The sequence below is a fragment of the Triticum aestivum genome, chromosome 1D, assembly GCF_018294505.1.
Source record: "Triticum aestivum cultivar Chinese Spring chromosome 1D, IWGSC CS RefSeq v2.1, whole genome shotgun sequence".
NCBI lineage: Eukaryota > Viridiplantae > Streptophyta > Magnoliopsida > Poales > Poaceae > Triticum > Triticum aestivum.
Genome location: NC_057796.1, coordinates 302,057,814 through 302,081,251, shown reverse-complemented (window position 1 = coordinate 302,081,251; position 23,438 = coordinate 302,057,814).

The following is a 23,438-nucleotide window of genomic DNA, read 5'->3' as shown; positions in this document are numbered from 1 at the left end:
CCAACCGCATCATCACAGATAACGGCTCGCAGTTTACTTGTAGCCTCTTCAAAACCTACTGTGCTAACCTTGGAATGCAGATCTGCTACACTTTGGTGGCCCACCCCAGGAGCAATGGTTAGGCCGAACGTGCCAACGCTGAGGTCCTGAGGGGTCTCAAGACCAGGACCTTCAAGAAGAAGCTGGAGGCCTGTAGCAGGGGCTGGCACGACGAACTCCAATCCGTGTTGTGGTCCATCCGTACCACCGCTACCAAGCCAACGGGCGAGACTCCGTTCTTCCTCGTCTATGGAGCCGAAGCAGTCCTCCCTCACGAGGTCAAGCATCGCTCCGCGCGGGTCCTGGCGTTCGACGAAACGCAGCAGGACGCCATGTGGGGGATGGAACTCGTATCGCGGGAGGAGCGCCGGCGCGAAGCCGCATTGTGGGCGGCAAGGTACCAACAAGCGCTGCGGCGGTACCACTGCCGCAACATCCGCTCCAGGACGCTCGAGGTGGGTGACCTCGTCCTGAGGCGGGTCCTTTCCAGGGAAGGGCTGCACAAGCTTTCGCCCATGTGGGAGGGCCCGTTCAGGGTCGTCCATGTATCCAGGGCGGGTGCAGCGCGCCTGGAGACGCGGGACGGTATACCCATCCAGAACGCCTGGAACATCTAGCACCTCCGGAAATTCTATCCATGAAGCAAGGCCCAGAGCCTGAGAAGAAAGGCCCAGAGCCTGTGAAGAAGGCCCAGTGCGTGTGAAGAATCGCCGCCCGTGACACTCCCACGTAATAATGAGTGGGGCTGTACACGCCCCGGAGTCTCAGGAGCGCCGGCCTCAGGCCCTGGGGCTCCCTCCCACGCCTAGTGGACAACACTTAGCTCCGTGCTGGTGAGAAGACTTGAAGACTAGATTAGGTGCCGGACGCGGCTTTTCATTTGCTTTCCGTAGTTGGCTTGCTTTTCCTTAATCAGAGTTGCTCTTGGTGTTCGTTGCTGATTTGGTTCCCTAGCCTTTTACCGCTTTTTTCGGCTCTAGTTTGCTAATGTTCTCTCTCTCGCATACCTTGCGAGGGGGCTAGGCAGGTGCCCTCGCGAGCATTTCTCTCTCTTTGCCTTCTCGTGAGCCACCCTTGTTCGAGCCTGGAAGCTGGCACATCTCTCCTAAATCCGTGCCCCTCGGGTACCGCGATACAAGGTGCCAAGTCAAGGCTTGGGTGGACGGCAAATCCTTTAGTGCACCCCCTAACGAATTTTTTGCAGTTTCCGAGCAACGCAGACACCACGTGAGGGAAAGGGCGTCCCAAACACACCAGGTTAAGTTTTCTTTGCGCAAAACAACAACACGGCATGGGAACGACACGCACAGTGCATTAACCAAAGAACCACAGTTCGATACACGCCCCTCTGGGCCCATACTGGTTTCGTTTTCTGATGCAGGAAAGAAAGAAAAAGCTAAGCAAAGCAGTGTTGCAGCAATCCGCAGAGGCAGGCCCTTGGCGATGCCCCGAGCCTAGCCAGACCCCTCCTCGCGCTTCACAGAGGCACGATGACGAGATGACCCGCTGCCTCCTTCGAAGCGGGCGCGGCGGCTGATCATAGCCACCGCTACTGGAGCTGTCACCGGAGGAAGAGCCGCCGTAGCTAGAGGAGACGCGGTCGCCGCCGAGGGCAGGCTCGCCCTCGTCCTCATCGCGACCATCGCCAAGGCCAAGCACCTCCTCACCGTCGTTCGTCTCGGGGTAGCACCCGGCGCGACGACCATCTTCCCCGAACACCCTCACATAGAGGGTCGATTCACCATCGTACCTGAAGTGGAGGGTGCACCGCATGCCCAGGCCGCGCGCGCGGGCGAACGTCTGCCAGCCTCGGGCCAGGGCTATGTTGCTCGCGGCGGAAGTCTCCACCGCAACCCAAGAGGCCCTGCTGCAGCAGCCGTCCGCCTGCAGCCTGAGCCCGCCCGGGCCAGAGGCCGGCAGTTCACCGGCGAAGAAGCGCGGAATTTGTAGCCAGTTGCCGGCCGGGCTCTCCGACCAGACAACGAACTCCGGCGACACCTCAGCCGAATGGAAGCGCGGGCGGGGGGGCTGCGCCACCATCGCACGCATCCCCTCATTGGCTGAACCACCATGGATGGGACGATCCCCTCCGCGTGCCGCGGCGCCACCTCGACGGTGGGCCACGGCGGGGGCCACGGCATGCTTGCGCAGACGGCCGCGGCCGCGCTTGGGCGCCGGGGAACCGGGGCCCTCGCGAGGGGCCTTTCCTTTCTCGGCGGCAGAGAACTTCTTTCGTGGCGCCATCGATGGCACTGCAAGCAGTGGAGCAGAGAAGCAAGCAAGCGAGGAAGAGATGGGCAACGGGGGCTCCGCCCCCCTCCCCATTTATAGCAAGAGAAGGCCAACCGGCGTCTCCCACGATCGCAGGTAATGATGGTTTTCCTTGCATGTCGCAGGGACTTGTCAAGTCGTGCAGTTGCCGAGGTAGCGTGGGGAAGCGGAGACGCCCACGTCCAATCAACCGCCACGCGTCGACCAAGGCCGCAGGCTTTTGGGGCCCGCGGTGCTCCGAACTTGACCCTTGGCTTCACCGCGAAGCCAAGCCCAAGCGCACCTTGGGCCCAGTAGCTACTGTCAGCGTTCTGGGAACGGGGGTCCCCAGACTTGCCTGCCTGCGGCCCACAGCGTGGCAAAGCAGCAGGCCGTACGGCCCATCTTCGTCAACAAGGCACCCAAGACCTTCGCGAGGGTCCAAGCCTCGCGAGGCGGACGACACAAGACCTCCTCTGGAGTGGCCTAGCCAGACAGGCTCACGAGGAGCGGAGATATCAAGGAAAGGCAAACCTCACGAGGCTCTCGTGACGTGAGCCATGACGAACGGTACCAAGCGGGCGCCAGTACGCGCAGCGTCCCTATTTCCTCTTTGGTGCTAAGGAGGCCAGCGCAGGCGAAGAGTACCGAGGCATCAGGCAAAGGTTGCCATATTGGTGCAACGAGACCAAGACCAGGAGGACGGCAAGGCGGAGGTCATCGTGGAGCCCAAGACAGCGTCACACCAGAGCTTTTCGCAGGCGAAGACCGCTTTTGTCAGGATAGCTTGTACTAGCTGTCCCCCTTCAAATTTGCCCGCCGTTGTTGGCTCCCTTCCTGCTTGATATTTGGGAAGAGGACCAGGGCCTCTATAAATAGGACTAGCCACCACAGTAGGAGGCAACGGATCCAAAACGGATCTCGAACTGGTTCAGATCATCCTCAACTACACAAGCACAAGAACACCTCAACCTCAGGAGGCTGTTCTTCCCTTGTACTGTTCATCATCAGCCAAAGAGGCAATCCACCACCACCACACTGGAATAGGGTATTACACCACAATGGTGGCCCGAACTAGTATAAACTTCGTGTCTTTCTGTGTTGCGAGTTCATCGAGTTCGTCCGCGAGATCTTAGCGAGCTAGAGCGTAGATCGGTAGGAGGGAGAGACTTCGCGCGCACCCCATTGTTCGAACCTTAAGGGTTTGCCGGAACCCCGCATCCGACATACACCCACCATATACCTTCCTCAAAACAGCCACCATACCTACCTATTATGGCATTTCCATAGCCATTCCGAGATATATTGCCATGCAACTTACCACCGTTCTGTTTATTATGACACGCTCCATCATTGTCATATTGCTTTGCATGATCATGTAGTTGACATCGTATCTGTGGCAAAGCCACTGTTCATTATCTTCATAAATGTCACTCTTGATTCATTGCATATCCCGGTACTCCGCTGGAGGCATTCACATAGAGTCATATTTTTTTCTAAGTAATGAGTTGTAATTCTTGAGTTGTAAGTAATAAAAGTGTGATGATCATCATTATTAGAGCATTGTCCCAAGTGAGGAAAGGATGATGGAAACTATGATTCCCCCACAAGTTGGGATGAGATTCCGGACTAAATAAAAAAAAGAGAAGGCCAAAAGAAAAAGAAAAAGAAGGCCCCAAAAAAGAACAAAAATGAGAGAAAAAGAGAGAAGGGACAATGCTACTATCCTTTTTCCACACGTGTGCTTCAAAGTAGCACCATAATCTTCATGATAGAGAGTCTCCTATGTTGTCATTTTCTTATACTAGTGGGAATTTACATTATAGAACTTGGCTTGTATATTCCAATGATGGGCTTCCTCAAAATTCCCTAGGTCTTCGTGAGCAAGCGAGTTGGATGCACACCCACTTAGTTTCTTTTGTTGAGCTTTCATACACTTATAGCTCTAGTGCATCCGTTGCATGGCAATCCCTACTCACTCACATTGATATCTATTAATGGGCATCTCCATAGCCTGTTGATACGCCTAGTTGATGTGAGATTATCTTCTCCTCTTTTTTGTCTTCTCCACAACCACCATTCTATTCCACATATAGTGCTATGTCCATGGCTCATGCTCGTGTATTGCGTGAAGATTGAAAAGTTTGAGAACATCAAAAGTATGAAACAATTGCTTGGCTTGCCATCGGGGTTGTGCATGATTTAAATACTTTGTGTAATGAAGATAGAGCATAGCCAGACTATATGATTTTGTAGGGATAACTTTCTTTGGCCATGTTATTTTGAGAAGACATGATTGCTTAGTTAGTATGCTTGAAGTATTATTAATTTTTATGTCAATATTAAACTTTTATCTTGAATCTTTCGGATCTGAATATTCATACCACAATTAAGAAGGTCACATTGAAAATTATGCTAAGTAGCATTCCACATTAAAAATTCTGTTTTTATCATTTACCTACTGGAGGACGAGCATGAATTAAGCTTGGGGATGCTTGATACGTATCCAACGTATCTATAATTTTTTATTGTTCCATGCTATATTATATTCTGTTTTGGATGTTTATTGGGCTTTATTATACACTTTTATATTATTTTTGGGACTAACCTATTAACCGGAGGCCCAGCCCAAATTGCTGTTTTTTTTGCCTATTTCAGTGTTTCGAAGGAAAAGGATATCAAACGGACTCCAAACGGAATGAAACCTTCGGGAACATGATTTTCGGAACAAACGTGATCCAGAGGACTTGGAGTCTACGTAAAGCAATCAACGAGGAGAGCACGAGGCAGGGGGCACGCCCACCTCCCCCAGGCGCGCCCTCCACCCTCGTGGGGCCCTCGTTGCTCCACCGACGTACTTCTTCCTCCTATATATACCCATATACCCTGGAAACATCAAATACGGAGCCAAAACCCTATTTCCACCACCGCAACCTTTTGTACCCGTGAGATCCCATCTTGGGGCCTTTTCCGGCGCTCTGCCGGAGGGGGCATCGATCACGGAGGGCTTCTACATCAACACCATAGCCTCTCCGATGATGTGTGAGTAGTTTACCTCAGACCTTCGGGTCCATAGTTATTAGCTAGATGGCTTCTTCTCTCTCTTTGGATCTCAATACAAAGTTCTCGTCGATCTTCTTGGAGATCTATTCGATGTAGTCTTCTTTTTGTAGTGTGTTTGTCGAGATCCGATGAATTGTGGGTTTATGATCAAGTTTATCTATGAACAATATTTGAATCTCCTCTGAATTCTTTTATGTATGATTGGTTATCTTTGCAAGTCTCTTCGAATTATCAGTTTGGTTTGGCCTACTAGGTTGATCTTTCTTGCAATGGGAGAAGTGCTTAGCTTTGGGTTCAATCTTGCGGTGTCCTTTCCTAGTGACAGCAGGGGCAGCAAGGCACGTATTGTATTATTGCCATCGAGGATAAAAAGATGGGGTTTATATCATATTGCATGAGTTTATCCCTCTACATCATGTCATCTTGCTTAAAGCATTACTCTGTTCTTATGAACTTAATACTCTAGATGCATGCTGGATAGCGGTCGATGTGTGGAGTAATAGTAGTAGATGCAGAATTGTTTCGGTCTACTTGTCGCAGACGTGATGCCTATATACATGATCATACCTAGATATTCTCATAACTATGCTCAATTCTATCAATTTCTCGACAGTAATTCATTTACCCACCGTAATACTTATGCTATCTTGAGAGAAGCCACTAGTGAAACCTATGCCCCCTGGGTCTATTTTCCATCATATTAATCTCCCGTCTACAAGTTATTTCTGGCACCATTTATTTTGCTTTCTTTACTTTTACTCTTTACCATAAAATACCAAAAATATTATCTTATCATATCTATTAGATCTCACTCTCGTAAGTGACCGTGAAGGGATTGACAACCCCTTTATCGGCGTTGGTTGCGAGGTTCTTATTTGTTTGTGTATGTGTGTGGGACTCGAGCGTGGTCTCCTACTGGATTGGTACCTTGGTTCTCAAAAACTGAGGGAAATACTTATGCTACTTTACTACATCACCCTTTCCTCTTCAAGGGAAATCCAACGCAGTGCTCAAGAGGTAGCACGGTGCGCCGCCCCGCCCGCCCCGAAAACACTCCCCATCGCCGGTCCGCCACCGCCCCGGCCATCCCTGTAGGCCCCCCCGTTCTTTTTCTCCGGCGATCCCCACGCCACCGCCCCACCACCGCCGGCGACCACCGCCCCCACCCTGAACCCTAAGATAGATAGTGGGGTACCTCTCCGGCGAGCCCCCCTCCCCGCTGCGGCTGGTTCTTCCTTAACTCCGGCGAGCCCTCCCACCACCTGAAAATCGACTGACCCAAAAGTCGATTCAGTCGACTGAAATGTAGCTAAATCGGAGCAGCTTCGCAAGCAAGAGCAAGAGCGAGAGCAGCAACAAGAGCAAGAGCAAGAGCAGACCAGGCAGGGGACCGAGAGCAAGAGCAGAGCAGCAGCGCGAGCGAGAGCTAAAGCAGCAGCAGCTCCTACTGATTCGGACGTCACCGCCGAGGGAGCGACGCCGTGGAGGAAGTGGCCGGCGACACCGTCGTGGATGGAGCCGCGCCGTGTTGGCTCAGGACCGAGTGCCGGCAGCACCGTGAGATCGAATCAAGAAGAAAATGCGGCGATTAGTGTACAACCTCTTTGGTGGCGCCGATTAGGTCGCAGCTTCATCCGAGGAAAGGGTGATGATGATGCTCTTCCGGTGGTGCAGGTGAATACGGCGGTGTGGGAATGGAGGTGGCGCGAAAGACGAGGGGAACGTCCGGGCTGCTCCTTGGAGGTGGAGGACGGGGTGGCTGAACCGGCGGGACGACCAGATTGACGATGGATCCTCATCCGGTACGGTGGATGAGGGACGTCGAGGTGTTGCTGTGGACGACGTCGTCGGGGAAGAGGCTCCGGCTGGGTGGCGGACGGAGGAGGGTGTGGGGCTTCGTGGGTTTTGCCAGCCTTGGTGTACGAATGGGTGGGCGGATGGGATGGGATGGGAGTGGGGAACCATGGCTTAGGGATGCGCTTGTCCGAAATGTGGGGTATGTTACGAAAGTACCCCCACCGATTTGAGGCGGTTCTTTCGGTTCAGGGGTATCACGGGCATTTCGCGTGTCGGGATTTCACAGGAGGTGGGAGTTTTCGCGCGCGTTGTAATTTTGGAATAGCAAGGCGCGGGTTGAGATGGAGGGAGTTGTCGGAGCACAACGAGACAAAGATATATCTTAAATATTTCGGGCTAACAAGGCGCGGGTTGAAATTTCCGGACAAGCCTAACGTGTACTGTACCAAATCAATTCGCACTACAAATGTCATTCAAAACTTTGAATTCATGTTATGTTCAATTAAAATATTTCGCTACGTGTATAATGCATGCAACCTAGTACTCAAATGAACGTTTTAGTGCATTCCAAACGTATATACTACCGCTTCAATATGAACTAAATTTGAATTCGTTTCTCTATTTGAATAAGATCTACAATAATGATTGTTGTGAAGTCAAAGCATTTGAATTCGTTTCTCTGTTTTAATAAGATCTACAATCGTCATTATTGTCAAGTTAAACCATCGTTTGTGTATTATCTTCACAGCACACCACATGATTAGTCTCGAGTTACATATGAACTATGTGTACTATATGAACTCGAACTCGATTTTTTGAATCCACTTTATGTTGATTTCAAATCATAGTACATTTCAAGCTCTAGCTAGATCTTCACAAACTAAACCATGTCTCATATGTATAATGTGTTTATCACATTATGTATGGTGCCCCGCCCCCTACGCCTACAAGTATTTAGATGTGAGTTGCAAACACCACACATTACCACAAATTCAAATAAAATGTGAGAATGTTCGATATATAGTATTGTTTAGATTGTTCGATATTTAGTTGTAAGCTGCAAACGCCACACATTATCACAAATTCAAATAAAATGTGAGATTGTTCGATGTATAGTATGGTTTAGATTGTTCGACATTTAGCTGTGAGTTGCAAACGCCATGCATTATCACATTATGGTATAACATGTGCAAAACCACAACACGCGTATCACCGCTATATTCATGCATGCATATGTTTAAAACACTATGATCTCCTATTCAAATATATGAATCCACTTTCATATCAAATTATGATCTTTGTTAGTCTCTTACACCCACACAATCCTCTAACCTTTGTAGCTACCACTAACTTTCTCTCGTGCATGCACACGCCCTCCTCGCCCTCCCCCTCCCTCAGCATTCTATCCATCGCGCACATTCATTTTTTTCTTTAGGTCGTTCTCCCACAGTCTCCACAACTCCTTTCCGACACACACCGATCGATAAACCTCTCCAGCGATGTCTGCCTACAACATACACACGCACCTTCAATCTCCTCCTTTATGTGTCCTTGCCTCGTGTCTCTCATACGGTCCCACACACGTGTAAACTCTCGCCCCTCTTTTCATCGATCTCACAACCGCACACTCCTCCCCCTATCTAGCTAGTAGCTGGGCCTCTCGCACCACCTCCTAGCTCCATTCTCTCTGTCTATCCATCTCGCCGGGCCTTATTTGCCTCTAACAAATGGACGTACACCGACCGATCTCCCGCTATACATATAGCTAGCTAGGTCCTTATAACTCGTTTTTCCCCACGCGTCGATCGATCTACCTCATTAGTTATGTCTCTCCCTTCCTCCGACAAACAACAATTGATCTACCGATCTAGTTAGGTTTGCTTACCAAACACATGGTTCCCCTTCATCATCCATGGATGTGTCCCGACAGATCTATCACGCACAGGCACACACAGAAACACATCCCCACTCTTATTGATAATATTGCAGTTCCACCCTCAGTTTGTCTAGTAGGCCTCTCCCACCATCTTCGAGAAGCAACTCCATCACCCATCCAGCACTCTACCCCTCTCCCTCCCTCTCTCTCTCCTCTCTCTCTCTCTCTGTCCCATCCTATTTCCCGTCCTTCAGTTATGTATGGATGTCGACCGATCTCCCTCAAGACATAGCTGGGTCTCTCCTTCTCAACACATATACGAGTCGTTCTACCTCTATAGTTAGGCCTCTGCCTACCCCTCCCCCACCCCCTCCCACACACACACCGATACATCGAGCGCTCTAGTCATGTCTCCCTGCCACACACAAACTTGACCTGTGCCCTCTGACGTTCCGGTAGCTAGGTCAGTCGCCCTATATCTTTGACTTGCACACACACACAATTTCGATGGCTCTCTTCATCGATCTCGCACCCACCCACTTGATCCTCTCTTCGACTCTATCGATATCTATGACCCCTCCCTCTCTTCTCGTGGATCGCCCGACCCTCTATATATGATATGGATAGGCCTCCATTTCACACACATTGCATGCAAAATTTTGTTTGAGATGTCATCGACACATATTCCCACAAATACATTCACGAAATCAACCTCCCCCCCAAACAAAAAACACTCACGAACGCACAAGCCATTTGTCTAGGTTTGTATCTCTCACACACACCCACGTAGGTGGGGGACGTGCACGAAGAGAAGAGGTGCACGCACGGCGCACGTACTCCCGTCTCTTTCCCAACCACACCCGCGCGGGTACACGGTGGAGCTCATTTCTGTACGAAAAGGCAGCCCACGTGGTAATTTGACACGTGTACTGGTTGTCCACTAGATGGAGGGAGGATCGTCTACCACGGGTGAACAAACAAATTGCGACTTGACGCGTTATGTTAAAAAAGAGGCAAACCATGTGGGGCCTACCTTAGAGGCAAGGCTCTATACACTGGAGTACTTTTGATGTGTCCCGTCAACTCGCAGAACAAGGAGAAGCTTGCTTAGTATGCCGTCTCCCCCGCCCACGGGCGCGGTGGCTCGCAGGATGAGGTGAAGCTTGCTTACTACGCCTTACGCCCGCTCCCTCGCCCACGCGCGCGGTGGCTCGCAGGACGAGGAGAAAATTTTACTAGTACTCCCTCCGTTTACTCCTCGTCCCTACCTTGGTTAGAGAGATTATCATATTGTTTGGAATATATGTCCTTTAGTAGATTTCAATATGAACTACTAGTACATACTCCAAACACTGATGTATATAGACGTATTTTAGAGTGTAGATTCACTCATTTTGCTCCGTATGTAGTCCATATTGAAACGGACGTAATAGTACGCACTCTCCCTCGCCCCTCGACCCTCGCCACGTGGTGGACGTGCAGCAATTCATTCGGTCTCATATAGCCAGAACGATATATACTGCAGTACCATTATTGCTCGACTTCCCGAAGAGGCGAAGAGCCAATCGCAAGGTTAATAGTTTGGAGATGCCAAGCGCAAGGTTTATAGGAGAACGAGTAGTAGGTGCCGCGTCATTTATAAATAAAGTTTTTTTCTTCAGTGGCACGTACGCAATATAAATAGGTTCATATGGAGAGAAAAGGAAACCGCTCCACTATATACATAGGCAGGACGAGCCTACACGGTTGCTTGCTGGGGTTGCTCTCTTCAGTTTTCACACTCTCTCGCACAAAACCACTGTGGCCACATCTCTAACATCCCGGCGGATCACGTCCGCCGGGGGAAGGGGTGGATGCTTAGTGTAGATGCGGTCGCCGTCGCCGACGGCGAAAACCCACTGTCGGCACGTCCCGATCAGGGGTCCCCGCCATTCTCTCTCACAAAGCCGGTGAGGTTGCCTTCGTCCATTGCTCACTGCCGCGACGTGGGTAGTTGCCTCCTCCCGCCGCCCTCCTCTAGGTTGAGCTACGTCCCGACATCCCTCAGGTACAACTCCCTTTACAGCCGGCTTGCACCACTGCTCCAGCTGCCCACATCACTCCATGTGGATATTTCTCTACTTCTTTGCCCTGCACATACCTCTACTGGCTTCTACGTACTGTATTTGTGATGAGTTTATGTCTCATCAACTAGTCCCAGTAATCTTATTCTAATCACGCTTCTTCAATTTCTTTGCCACAGGGATGCTCATCTCGATTTTGGTGAAACTGCACAAAATGATCCGATGGTCAAAGGGTTGCAAACTTCATTTCTTAGGAAGCGCCGACGTTGCCAGCAAATTAAAGCCTGGTTAGGGTTTCCGGTTCAAGGGCTAGGGACTGCATGGGTCGTTTTTTCTTTAGCTGTCTCTGTTTCAATGGCTAGGGACTGCATGAGTAGTAGTAGTAGTACTGTACGCCTTACGCCCGCTCCCTCGCCCACGCGCGCGGTGGCTCGCAGGACGAGGAGAAAATTTTACTACTCCCTCCGTTTACTCCTCGTCCCTACTACCTTGGTTAGAGAGATTATCATATTGTTTGGAATATATATGTCCTTTAGTAGATTTCAATATGAACTACTAGTACATACTCCAAACACTGATTTATATAGACGTATTTTAGAGTGTAGATTCACTCATTTTGCTCCGTATGTAGCATAAAGTTGAGACACTTATTTTGGAACGGAGGGAGTACATATTTGCTATGATCTGTCAATCATTGAGATGCAATAGCATGCATGTTAGTCTCCTTTGTATTTGATGAAATGTTGCAACGGGCAACCTTGGATGCAAGATACATGTAACAGAAGCTGGAAGCTTCATAGCATTGTACTATCTCGCTGATAAATTACAGTACGTACTATACAAGTACTTCCTCCGTTCCTAAATATAAGTCTTTGTAGAGATTTCACCATGAACCACATACGGATGTATATAGATGCATTTTAAGTGTAGATTCATTCATTTTGTTCCGTATGTAGTCCACCTAGTGGAATCTCTACAAAGACTTATATTTAGGAACGGAGGGAGTACTATGTAAAGAGTTAGGTGTCGCACGGTGTCCAGAAAATATGGTGATAGTGTGAGGTGGGCCATGTAATCACTGAGCCTGCGTGTTTTCACTGCTCTTGCACTCCTCCGCCGTAAGAATGGAGAAAACTGTAATCTAGTAGTACCTCATTTCGCCGAAAGCGTGGGACATCCAGCAGTCCTACCACCTCAGTAATAATGACCAATGAGCCGTCAAATCACATAGACCCAGCAGTAAGTTGGACGGACGAAGCAAGCATCACTATTGAATCTGCTTCTCCCTTCAACGCAGGCGCCAGTGAGAGGTCGCGTCCGCTCTGCCCGGGCATGAATGCGGCACCGATTCTTTGGAGCGGCGCTGACCGTTTCGGGCGGGAAGCGCGCGCGGGCGATGGAGGGGCTTTGGGTGGGCCAGGCTGGTCAGGAGGGGTGTGGCAGCTGTCCGCCTGTCCCTACCGGACGCCCGAAAACAAGAGGATGCACCGACTCTCGCGGCTAAAATCGTACACTACACACCATCTCTCTGTAGGAGTAGGTCGATCTGTCGCTCTCTGTAACACACACATGCTGTTAAACACACAGACGCACACGCACACGCACACATAGGTTCATAGAATAGGAAAATCGTGCGAGTGCGAAGCCACAAGAAGTGAGATACAAATGGAGTACGTACAAGAAGAGAAGAGGTGACAAATATTCCATCAAACCTGGACTGAGGAGTAGTACTCCCTCCGTCTAGGTGTTAAGTCATCCTACGGAAATCAGATATTCCCAAAATGTTTAGGCGTCGTCCATTAACTTCGCATCTCAATCCCCTCGTGGCCTCGTTGCTAGCGAGCGTTTGGATCCTTAGCAAGAACAGCTTGTAGCATAGCCGGGCAAGGTTAGGTGTTTGGAACTGTTAAAATATGTTAGCTTTTGTGGGCCAGCTAGCTTGGGTGGGCTAGAAAAACCTTGCTAGCTCAGGAGAGCCAGATCGGCTCGCTTCCGATGGCAAACTTCACGTAGTAGTAAAATAGACTAGTAACATATGCATGTTGCACTAGTCCAAGTTACTCACCACTATGACCAGCCTAAGCAATGTAACCAAACGCTCCTTACTCTGCCTAGTTATCTCCCCCAGAAACCCAATGCATGGAGCGCAACTACGCGTTGCTCAGTCAAGAAATCAAAGTCGGCTTGCATGCGAGTTAATACGTGGCCCTGCATTGTAGCTAAAACGGCATCTCTTAGTTGTTTGGATTAATTGTTGCGTTTAGAGATAGAATTCAGGGCTTTGATTGGAGGAATGACCGGTCAAGTTTCTCCTTCTCCCCCAATCTGCTTGCACCTTGGTCCCGCTGCACCTTCTAACGTGACTTATTACACCTAGACGGAGGGAGTCGTACGAGATACGGTGGCACACTGACTTAGGTCGAATACAAGTGCCCAAAATTGTGTGCATGTTATAATAAGGATTCACTTAAAATAGTACGTGAGCGAACAAAGGCATCAATTGGACAGTGTTCCCGAGCAGTAGCGAAATGTGTGAGGTAAGATACACCGCTGGCGCTTTTAATTTTTCTTATTAATTTGTTTGTTTCACCCTCTGACTTGTGGGACCCAACGTACTACATGGAGAGAGGTAAGGTGACTAAGGCTGCATTATTTCTGCACCACCATGGATAGTCTTACCACCAAAGCCACATGACACGATTATGATTTAAAACCCAATGACTCCCAGACACAAAAAAAACACGGCATGCTTGTCACACGAATGCAGGAATGTATAAAAGGTTATTTTCCTCTCTTTGAACATAACGGGAGGGTTGTGTAGCTGGTTAGCCTGTTCGCTCATCAAACTTGAGGTATCGGGTTCGATAACTACACTTGAGCATAATTCGTGCCAGGAGGATTCTTTGACTGGTCAAAATGGATGGATACGGAGCTATACGATCTCGTAGTGACCGTATAATCACCTCATCACGTATAAGCTGCAGCCTCGGTGCTTGTTTTCTAGGGTTTGCACTCTTCACACTCTCTCCAGTATATATATAGACGCCGGAGCCTCAGCGCTTGTAGTTGCTCTCTTCACACTCTCTCACCCTCTCCAGATCTAAACAAGACTTCATTGGCCTCTCTCTCTCCCCTCACTGCTGGTCTGCTTGTAGTTGCTCTCTTCAGACTCTCTCACCCTCTCCAGATCTAAACAAGACTTTGTTGGCCTCTCTCTCTCCCTCACTGCTGGTCAAAGAGCCGGCAGGATTCGTCCGCCGGGAAGGGAAGGAGGCTTAACGCTGTCGCCGTCGGCGAGGGAGGGAATCCACTACCGGCGCAGCTGTTCACTTTCACCCAGCGGCGGCGCGGGAGGGCCTCCGACCCCTTCTTCTTCGCCGCCGTACATAGTGTGGGTCAAACGGCCTCCGGTCGCCCACCGAACCACACCCCAAGAACCTTAAGGTATAATTTACTTATTCCACATGCATTGCTCTAGCTGCATGTGGGCTTTTTCCGCTTCTGCACTCGAATCTAGGTGTTGGATCAAACAGGAAAGTAGTGGGGAAAGTTGTATACCATGAATCTAGGACGTGGTTCAAAGAGGAAAGGAATGGGGGAAAGTAGTGGGAAAAGTTGTATAGCATGAATCTAGGACGTGGTTCAAAAAGGAAAGGGAAAGGGGGAAAGTTGTATCGCATGAATCTAAGACGTGGTTCAAAGAGGACAGGAATGGGGGAAAGTAGTGGGGAAAGTTGTATAGCATAAATCTAGGACGTGGTTCACAGAGGAAAGGAGTGGGGAAAGTACTAGTACAGACTGGCTATCCAGCACTACGTTGGTCGAAAAGGGAAAACAATGACAAACGCAGTACGCACATCTGTAACAAACTGATCTTTTGTTTTGGGGGACAAGGCTGTAGAGTTTGAGCAGGACTAGATTTGCTGCGCTCACATAGGGAAAGGTGTCTAAAGATAACAAAACTGGGACCAACACAAATATGCTCCTTGGTTGTTTGTTCTTTGTTGCAACAGACTGTGCATCACCCCAGTACATTGGTAGATGCACATGGTGCTGGTGCGTCCACTGTCCCGTGCAACTCTTTAGCTGTTGTTAATCTAAGGCCTTGTTTGGTTAAAAACTCCCTAGTCCCTACCTGCTTGGTTCCAGGGACTAAACATGGACTAGAGGTTATTAAATGACATGCTAAAAGACCATGTTACCCCTAGTAATGAACTAATAGAGACAAGGTGCGATGCATGGCAGGGGCAACTATTGGAAAAAGTCCCAAAAAGACTCTCCCTCGGGGTCTTCTTTCTTTAGTCCCAAATGCCCACTTTTAGTCCCTAAAAGTCCCTCCTGTTTGGTTTAGATGGGACTGACATGGAGTTTTTTTAGTCCCTCCACCAAAATGTCCCTGTAAACAAGCACCCTCTAATAATGCCGCTGGAAAATTGATGCAATGCCACAGTTAAAAGCAAATTACATGTTTAACGAATTTTATTGTTAATATAATCTCTCTGTTAATATTAATCAATGCCACCGTTTGAGAAATGCTACTGTCTTGCTTTCTTTCCCATTTAGATAAGGTAGATGCTTCTTTTTGTTGGCTTCTGTGTCATCCACCGTTATTGACCACTAGTTGTTTCCTTTGCACCTCTGTGTAAACAGGGTTATCTACTTCACCTCGTTGCCATTGTGACCTTTTGTTGCACTGCACAAAACACTTTTGTTTTAAGAGTGTTTTGTGCAGTTCAACCAAAATGTCACACGGACAATGTTGCTTGATTGCTTGATCTTAGTGGAACTGCACAAGAGGAGATCTTACTTCCTATCCGTGTTGGCAAATTTGGTTCAGATCTTCTTCTTGTGAGTTGTTTGAATTCCGCGTCATGAGAGGTCAGTACTAGCCTTCTTTCACATGATTCTGCAGTGTGCTTTCATATGTTGTGCTACTTGTACGGTAATGTTGCTTGATTTTAGTGAGCTGCACAAATGGAGACAAGACTTCCAATCTGTATGTGCACCGCAATATCCCATTGAGGTAAGATAAGGATATTTCACAACTGTTGGCCTGTATTTTGCCACTTTCATCAGAAAATTAATGTCATTGTTTAGTGCTATACTTGTGCAACCTAATTGACATGCCAAATCTTACATTGAAGGCGAAGCTTGTCTGTTATTGAACCAAGTGATGAAGGGGAAGAACAAGCGGAAGAAAAACAAAAATCAACTCCTGGTGCTGTAATGAAGCACTGGAACTGTGATGACACAAGTAATGATATAGTTTTGCATCTTAATTTATTGCTATGGCTGGAACGAGCAATTGTTTTGCCCCTGATTTGATGCCACTATTAATGTAATACGTAATTATCTCTACTTGTGCAAACAGGGATCTTCTTTGAAGATACCATATATTTTAGTGGAACTGCACAAGAAGATGTTGGAAACATTAATCTAATCGAGGAGTATATAGTAAGCATGGCCACCACAGTAGATAGCAACAGATGGTTCCGGAGAAGTGCTTCATCTGTATGATCTACACAATAAGCCTCCTGACAAAGGTTGGTACTCGCCCACTGATTTCATCCATATGATTGAGCTTTGTCATCTCTATTGGTGTTGTGCTACTGTTTAGATACTGTCATCAAAAAGTGGTATTGTCCTTGAGAAGTGCTTCATCTATGTTGTTTTAAATATTTCCTTTCCTTTTTTCGAGCAAACAGGGATGCTACCATTTAGTTATCCTCTTGTCTTTGCACAACAGGATCATCCTCCTCTGAAGAAGAATATGAAGTACGTGAAGTGACTAGTTCCGATTATGCCAGGATGAAAAAGCCCTGTCTATCTTCTCATGAGAAGGAGCAGTTGAAGGATGTTTACATTACCCCCCACAAGACCATACTAACTTCAGCTCAGAAGGACTGACAAATCTCCATTTTCTTGCTATGATGCGCGAGTAGAATCTTGTTCTAGGATTCTTTCCGGTGAGCTCCATTTTTCTAAAAGTGTGCTCTACATGGACCATGTAGGTGCCTGTTTAAACTGTCAATTCATAGTACAGTTTTCTTTATACTAATCACTTTTTTGTATTTGTGCAAACAGGGGTGCTCGGCTTGATTTCAATGGGAACTGCACAAAATGTTCATGAATACATCGAATCATTCATTTCCACCACAAGGTGTTGCAGCTTTGGACTGGCATTGTACTATCTCACTGGCATTGTATATGTTGCAACACCTTGAACTTATCGGCACCTCCTGCACAAAATGTGAAACTACTGCAAACGAGGTGATCACCCTGGGAATAATGCTAGTACGTATTGTTTTGCATGTTCATCCAATGCCAGTGATACAAGAATTCGAACTAATCGAAATAAATTCATTCATACACAGTCAGATTTCATATAAACATGCCGGATTTCATTACATTTCATACATTCTTCAACTAAAAAGGGGTGCGCTGGAGGTATAATTAATTAACCGAAGCTACCCAACTGTGTCCGGCTGAGCCAAACAGAAGCTTCAGTGACTTAACTGCAGGTGCAGTTGCGTAACTGACATGTGGCCCAGATGCCTGTTGGGCCCATGTGTCAGTCAGCCAACTGCACCAGCAGTTAAGTAGAAGCAGCGTCCTTCTCCAACATAGCTCTCCGACTCCACGTCGCCGCCAAGAAGCTAACCGGCCGTCAGTGGTCAACCGACCTAGCTTGGCTTCAACCGAGGGTAGCAGCAGTGGGCTTACTTGGACCCGAGCGGCGGCGACCTACCGTGTTCTACTCTTCCTCGTTTTCTGTGTGACGCGGCCTCACTAGCAGCGGGGCGGGGCCTTGCCGGAGCCGGCGATGTCCTCTGTCTCGTTGTCGGCGGGCGGCGCCTCGGCGGAGCGGGGGAAATCCTCCCCCTCGTTGCCGACTGGGTGGGGCCTCGGCGGAGCCGGCGGTGTCCTCTGCCTCGTTGTTGGCGCCGCGGGGCCTCGGCGGAGCAGGGCCTCGTCGACGCCAGCGGAGCGGGGACTCGTCGGAGCCGACATTGTCCTCTTCATTGCCCTCTTTGTAGGCGGCCACAGCCTCCGCCACCCACATGTGGTACCGCCAGCGCTCGAGGCGGCCCTCGCGGGCGGAGCGGTACGAGTCGAGCAGTGCCTCCTGCTCCGCCCGCTCTGCGGCGATCTGCTCCTCCGCCTGCAGGTGCTCCTGGAGGAGATGGTGGTTGTAGGCGGCGTCGGCCTGCGCCTCCCGGAACTGCTCCTCACGCTTCTGCCTCACCGTGTCCATATATTGGGCACGGGCCTCGCCGATGGTCATGGTGCAATGCACCGGCGAGGTTGGCGCGGAGGAGGGGGTTGGCGCCGGATCGTCGACTACCATGTTCTCCATTGGGACGTCGTCGTCCTCCGGCTGCCTGCCGGCCAGCCAGTCGGCAGCAATGGCTGCCATCTCCTTGTGGTCCGTCGTCCGCCCGTCCCGAAGAGCGCTGGATCGCGAGGAAGCCATGGTGGGCAGTAGTGGTGTGGACAGGAAAATAGGAACGGATGCGAATGGCTGCGGCTATGGCCGGCGCAGCAGTTTATATAGCAACGGTGGGCGGCGGAGGGCCGGACGTGTGGCGCCGGAGTAGCCGCCTCGGCAACCGCATATCATTAATGTGGGTGGCAGAAGGACAGATGGACGGCACTTGTGTCGTTTGAAGGCGGAGCAATCGCATGCACCGGGAAAGTGGGGCGGGCGGCGCTGACCGTTTCGGGCGGAAAGCACGCGCGGGCGAGGGAGGCGGTCTGGGTGGGCCAGGGCAGTTAGACTCGTGCTTGGCAGCGGGTCGGTGCAGCAGCCGGACATGCTGGCTCGCCAGCTACCTCGCCGAGCTGAGTGACGACAATCAGACGATGGACGTAGCTTCCGACCAGGAGCCGGCGCCACTGTCCAAGCCGGTTCATGCCGTGTTCACCATAGAGCAAGTGTGGCCGCACTTCGACGCCCTAATGGCGGAAGAGCTACCAGCGCAGGAGGACCTGTGCTGCAACCTCCGTCTCCTCAACGAGCACCGGTGAACAAGCGAACGACAATGTCGTCGCGGATATGTGGCCCTATGATCCTGGCTTCCCGAATGAGCAGCGGGCGTTGTATCAGACCATCCGTAGGGCCCGCGAGGCCCTCTCCGTCGTCCTTCGAGTTGTTGCGCTCGCCGTGGCGCCGCCGTCTCGCGTTGTTAACATGGTCAACGGACATGAGGATGAGGAGATGACTTTACTTGGAGAGGATGACAGTGGGGACCCACCAGGGCCATAGCCGCACGTACGCAAGTGCCTCCTTATTAGTATATAAAACTATAATTTTTTTGCTTCCTCCTGGTTTCCTGACATCACGGTCCCACACCATTGTCAACCTATGTAGTCAATAAACGAGAGAATTTCACAAGAAGCGGCCGACAGCTGGGACCAAGCAGCTCGAGTAGTATTTGTGTTTTTGAGGTGTGAGCACTGCAGAGTTTTTCTTGAACGATGTTTAGCCCAGATATTAATTTTTCTCCTCTGAACAACAACGAAAACATCGCTGCTGCTATTAACTGGGCGGGCCGTGGCCCGTCTAGCCCAGGCCAGATATCCAGCCCAGATATTAATTTTTTTCAAGCTCAAAATGACTAGCCCAGTTATACTTTTTTTAGGAATACCCAGGCAAGGTCAAGTTCTTATTCTCCGCCCCGCTGGGCTGCAAATCTTTCCTAGGAGGGATGCATTAGGCTTAACAAGAAAATGGGCTTTTAGAAATAATAAATGGGATGTAATTATAAAAACTAGGCAGTAACTATAAAAAATGCACCAAACACGTAATTAATCTGTAAAATATTATTTTTGGATATTGAAAATTTTAATTTCATTAATTGTTGCGAGCGCAATGTTTCGTTGGATTTTTACGTAATATAAATTTATATTGAAATTGTATTTAATCTGACTAGAAATTTCGGGATAAAAATATTTCGGATCCCATCAAAATGTGGGAAATTTTATTGAATTCTGTTTTGAACGGTTGGTTGAAATGGGCTGTACTTTTAACAAACTGTAAATGGGCTATAGTAAATTCCATTAGAATTCAAAAACTGGCTACACATTCTTACAAATCTCAAATGGGCTATAAGTTCTCTGCCACACACTTGTGGTCTTACTAAGTTGACGCGTCCCCTAAAAAAAGAGATTTGCCGCGTATGCAAGGCTTTGTCAACTTATAGTCAACACACGGTTCTAGCAGTAGTGGCCGCTGGATGTCCATCCAACGGATGCCGTGCTTCTTCTTCAATCTTGGATATTCTAGCTTCACCCGCCCAAAAAATGATTCCTCCCCCTGACATCTGGGGCGCATCGTTTCGGAAGCTGACTTGTGGGCATACTAAGTTGACGCGTACCAAGGGCTTTGTCAACTTAGTCAATATAAACGATTCTAGCTGCAGTGACCGTACGATGTCCATCCAACGGCCATCGTGCTTCTTCAACCTCTGGTCTTCTTGTTCCAGCCGCCCAAAGCAGCGCCGGTCGTGCTGCCTGCTCCTGCCTCTCGTGGCGGCTGTGCTGCCGCGCAGGCCTCACCGCCCCTACTACTCCCACCACTGGCCAGGGCATCCCTCCACTCACCCACACCCCCTGTTATTTTGCGGCGACGGCAGCCTCACACCGCAGTCGAACCAGTGAACCCTCGTACTCCTCTCCGCGTGGGCATCCACTACCGCGTCTTCCCCGGCTCCGCGTCGTTCCCTTCCTAGGCCTTCCGTCGTCCACCGCCCTGGTGCTCTCGGCGCGGCGTGCTCAACGTGGTCAAGGAACGACTTCCATCGGAAGAGTACTGTACGTGGAGAGGCTGACAGCTAGGTCCACGCCGGCCGCAAGGAAGTGCCTCCTTATTACGCGCAAAATAATTATTCCTCCACCTGACAGCAGGGACCCACCGGACGGGCAACTGTATTTCACAAAAAACAACGTTTCCCTCTGACTGCTGGGACCTACCAGCTACATCTTCGCACGCAAGGAAGTGCGTCCGGGCAAAAAAACGATTTGCCCCCCTGACTGTTGGGACCCACTAGCTACATCTTTGCAGGCAAGGAAGTGCCTAACAGTCGGGACCCACCTGGTCGAAGCGTACGTAGCGTTGTCATTCTGGTCGTGAACTTGTACGTACATACTGGTTGATGTAGAGGCGCGCACATAGCATGTACACGTACGTACAGCGGCCGGTGTGCAAGAAAGAAAATACGGCCACGTACGTACATACGGGCAGGGTCTCGAACGCCTACTCGCGCATACATACGGCCAGGGCTCATGTACATGGCTGGGTCGGAATGGAGAAACAGCGTCATCGTCGTGTTCATGGGGAGCCAACCGGCTGGGTCGGAACGTCATGCGTAGTCGTGTTCATCGGGAGGGCTTGGACGGAACAGTCGATGGAAACGAGGCCTGGCATACCGCATAACGGAGGAGACGGCCTTGTGTTCGACCGACCACGGTGGAAACGGGATCCTGTTCATCGGGAGGGGTCTGGCGTACCGCAGAACGGAGGAAACTGACCTCCTACGGTCGAAACGGGGGTCCTGTTGATCGGGAGGGGTGTGGCATACCGCAAAACGGAGGATACAGACTTGTGTTGGAGCGCTATGGTTGAAACGGGGGTCCTGTTCATCGGGAAGGTTGTGGCGTACCGCAAAACGGGACTCCACGGGATACTGTTCATCTCCACCGTCGACCCCTCCAGCCTCCACGGGCTACTGTTCATCCACCGTCGACCTCCTGCAGCCTCCACCTGCCACTGTTCATCCACGGGTTCCTGTTCATCCAGCCTCCACCGCGCGCTACTCCACCGGCTACTGTTCAACCAGCCCTCTCCACGGGCTCCTGTTCAACCACCCCTCCACGGGCTACTGTTCATCCAGTCCTCCACCATCTACTGTTCATCCTGCCCTCCACGGGGTTGTCCTGTTCATCCAGCCCTCCACGGGGTCCTGTTCATCCAGCCCCAACCGGCTCGATCGATTGGGGTCATGTTCATCCAGAGACAACACCACGGGGTCCTATTCATCCACCCCCACCGGGAACTGTTCATCCAAACCCCTCAGCAACGCTCACTGTTCATCCAGAGGCAGCATCGATCGGCTTCAGTTAGCAGCAGTAGCGAAGGAATCGCTTGATCGGGTTCAGTTAACAGCCATCGATCGATCGCTCGGGTTCAGTAACGCGTAGCCTGCAGTGCAATCACTCGGGTTCAATTAGAGCCCAACGCCTCGCTCGGGTTCAGTTAGAGCCCAACGCCTCGCACCCACGCGCGTGCGTGTATGAGAGAAACGCGCATCGCTCGGCCCCGACCAGCCACCGTAACCGGGAACACACCGATATTTCCCTCGCCCTCGCTTCTACCACGGTTTTTCCGTCATGGACGACCCAAAGAATGTCATGCAGCTGCGTCTCCAGCCCGCCCAGGACGAAAAGCCCATTTTCTGTCATGATTTTTTGTCATAGAAGTAGGACCCCCACCACATCTATGATGATACCGGGTTTTTTCACAATTATCGTCATAGAAGTGTCATAAGTATGACAGAAAAAAAAATTGTTCGGCCCAAAATGTCACGGATGTGTCTTTTTTTGTAGTGAGAGTACTTAGAATACAAGATTAAGGATGGATTTGTTTTGTTTTAACTTTTTGTACGAATCTGTAACCAGCCTGCAAGTCATGTACACTGTATTGACAGTGGAACCCACAGAGTACTTAGAATACAAGATTAAGGATGGATTAACTTTTTATAGAGGGAGAATCATACACGCAACGTCCCCTACAGCCACTCCCTCATGCGCTCCATTTGGCGGGCGCTGTTGAAATTTGGGGAGCGCACTCTCGCGAATGTTGGCAGCGACGACTTCACCGACGAGGACTTCTTCCCCGACCTCGGCAACCTCTTCCTCAACGACATGGGCGACAACCTCAACACCAACGGTGCTGCTCCCGTTGCACCGTATGTGTTTCTGTCCTTCCTGTTCGAAATCGTGGTAGAATTCATGTTTCTAGTCTGTGTCCTAGATTCGATCTATTCATCTACTATGCTAGTCCACATGATTAGTTTAATCTCTGTTATAGCCGTCATGATTTATTTTGTGCTTATTCAGACTAAATCTCGTAGTAACATCCTCATCTATTCAACTGGCGCACCGTCCCCTACAGCCACTCCCGTTTCATGGACGGCCTGGTCGATGCCTCCAAGGAGCCCTTCGTCTACTGCTATGAGTGCCCGATGCCGTTTTGGGGCTCTCCGGCGGACCTCGTGCATCACCTCACGCAGGCGTCCGTCTATCACTACTGGCCCGCGGCGAAGAAGATCAAGTACGAGACGTGCTACTCG